The sequence below is a fragment of the Erythrolamprus reginae genome, chromosome 3 (genome assembly GCF_031021105.1).
Source record: "Erythrolamprus reginae isolate rEryReg1 chromosome 3, rEryReg1.hap1, whole genome shotgun sequence".
NCBI lineage: Eukaryota > Metazoa > Chordata > Lepidosauria > Squamata > Dipsadidae > Erythrolamprus > Erythrolamprus reginae.
Window position 1 is genome coordinate 125622222 of NC_091952.1, and position 2965 is coordinate 125625186.

Consider the following 2965-nt stretch of genomic DNA (forward strand, 5'->3'; position numbering starts at 1 on the left):
AGACGACGTCTTGGGAGAGGCGGGAAATTACTTCACACACAGGATTTTGCGAAAGGGGAGAGGCGAAATAAAAATCGTGTCCCTTTCCTTCCGCTGGGTTAAGGGCGGGAGAGAGGAGAGCGGTGTGTGTGTTTCTTTTCTTTTGTCTCAGTTTTTTAATATCCGATCTGTGGCGGCAATGGCGGAAGAAATGTACTGAGGGAAAAGAGTATGTGTGTGTGTGTGAAGTTAACGGGTTTTTTTTTTTATGCTAAATTGTGAGACATTTAAAGCAGCATTGTTGGATTGGGTTGGTGGACCGAGCGAAGGGAAGTGGGAGGCTGTAATATTCGCATCCTGAACATAAATTGTTTCAACTCCTACCCTCAAAATGTCGCTACGGAGCACTGCACACCAAGACAACTAAACACAATTATTTTTTCCCCTGAACGCCATCACTCTGCCAAACAAATAATTCCCTCACCACTGTCAAACTATTTACTAAGTCTGCACTATTGTTACTAGTAGTGTTTTCACATCCCACTTATGATTGTATGACTGTAACTTGTTGCTTGTATCTTTAAGATACAAGCAACAAGAGACTGTCAGAAATCACTACCCCTAAATCCTTCTCTTCTGTGTTAGCAAAAACTTCAGAAGAGAAGGATTTAGGGGTAGTGATTTCTGACAGTCTCAAAATGGGTGAGCAGTGTGGTCGGGCAGTAGGAAAAGCAAGTAGGATGCTTGGCTGCATAGCTAGAGATTGTGGAGATTGTGATCCCCTTATATAGAGCGCTGGTGAGACCACATTTGGAATACTGTGTTCAGTTCTGGAGACCTCACCTACAAAAAGATATTGACAAAATTGAACGGGTCCAAAGACAGGCTACAAGAATGGTGGAAGGTCTTAAGCATAAAACGTATCAGGAAAGACTTAATGAACTCAATCTATAGTCTGGAGGACAGAAGGAAAAGGAGGGACATGATCGAAACATTTAAATATGTTAAAGGGTTAAATAAGATTCAGGAGGGAAGTGTCTTTAATAGGAAAGCGAACACAAGAACAAGGGGATACAATCTGAAGTTAGCTGGGGGGAAAGATCAAAAGCAATGTGAGAAAATATTATTTCACTGAAATAGTAGTAGATCCTTGGAACAAACTTCCAGCAGACGTGGTTGGTAAATCCACAGTAACTGAATTTAAACATGCCTGGGATAAACATATATCCATTGTAAGATGAAATACAGGAAATAGTATAAGGGCAGACTAGATGGACCATGAGGTCTTTTTCTGCCGTCAGTCTTCTATGTTTCTAAGATTTTTATTAATATTGTTTCCTCATTGCTTATTTGACCCCGTGGCAATGATTCAGTGTCTTACCTCATGATTCTTGACAAATGTATTTTTTTCTTTTTATGTACACTGAGAGCCAAATTCCTTGTGTGTCCAATCACACTTGGCCAATAAAGAATTCTATCCTATTCTACTATTCTTAATTAGAATTCCTGGATGCCAAATCATCTATGTTAAATTGAAAAGGGCTTGATCATTAAAAAGAAAAAGAAAAAAGGATGGGCCTGGAAGTAGCAGTAGCAATAGCGCTTAGACTTATGTACTGCTTTACAGCCCTTTCTAAGCGGTTTACAGAGTCAGCATAATGCCCGCAAACAAGTACTGTAATGTGTTCAATGACAACAGAGTTGGAAGGGACCTTGGAGGTCTTCTAGTCCAACCCCCTGCTTGGGCAGGAGACCCTACACTAATTCAGGCAAATGGTTATCCGACATCTTAAAAACTTCCAGTGTTTATTTCTAGAATGAGTTCACATATAGGTTTGTTGGACATATATACCGCAGTGGCTGTGTTTACACCCTGTTCACACATCATGCTTGCCTCTTTCCAATCTTAATATATAATAAGGCAGTATTTTCCAAACTGGCAGCTTGTAAGATGTCTGGACTTTAGTGCCCAGGCCAGAATGCTGGCAGGGGAATTCTGGGACTTGAAATTCCCGCATCTTAAAAAAATTGCCGAGTTTGGAAAACACTGGTTTTGTACAGTGTGCAAATCTCCTCCTTGGAACTGGGATATATAAGATGGCAGACACTACCTTGTTAAAACATAAATGCAATGCTGAACCCTTCCTCATGAATTTTGGGTAAGGTGTTTCCTTGTCTGTGGCTGAAATTGAGAAAAAATTATGTCTGGAAATGGGGCACTGATTTCAAAAGTATACATAAAAGTCAGCTTCTTTTCTGCAAAGTCTTTAATCCTTTTTTTTTTAATCTCTTGGATGTTTCTGGTTGGTTTGCTGCCAGAGGTATAATATTTGTTAAATTTATATTTAATGAATAAAACAACACCAGATAAAACACAGTTGTTTAAAAACAGTACTATAACTTCACCTAAAGCAGGCTGCAATAAAAGAATGCCTTCCCACAGATAATCACAAATTGCCTGTAGTTACATACCCTTGCATTCAGTTGTTTTATCTTGTACAGCGTGGTCTCTAGTCTCTGATCTGAGAAGAAAAAGTTACAGTGGGGAAGAAGCTTTATCTTGTAGCTATCTATATAAATAATTACTGTAGGATAGCCTGGGCTGTGCCCCTCAGTGGCTCAGAACTTTGTTCTTTCTGAAAACATTTCTCACTAGAAAAAATAAAAAATAATGGATTTTTAAAGTGCAAATTAAACTAGAAGGCAAGGAGCCGCCTCTGGGTCAGAGATTGCCAACATTTGGGGTTAGTTAGACAGTTGTAATTTTGAGAATGTTTTCTCGGCACTCTATTGTGTTAGATTTCCCATTGACTAAATGATTGCCTTAAGACATATAATCATTAGTATCTGTTTGCCAAGTTCCTGAATCTCCTTATTTGTTAGAAGATTGGCATAGTTCCAAAAAAAGCCACTTGGCTTCTCATGCTCCTTTAAAAAAAATTGTTAGAAGTCTGTTTTGACAAAAAAAAGGAGGTATCTGCAGGTA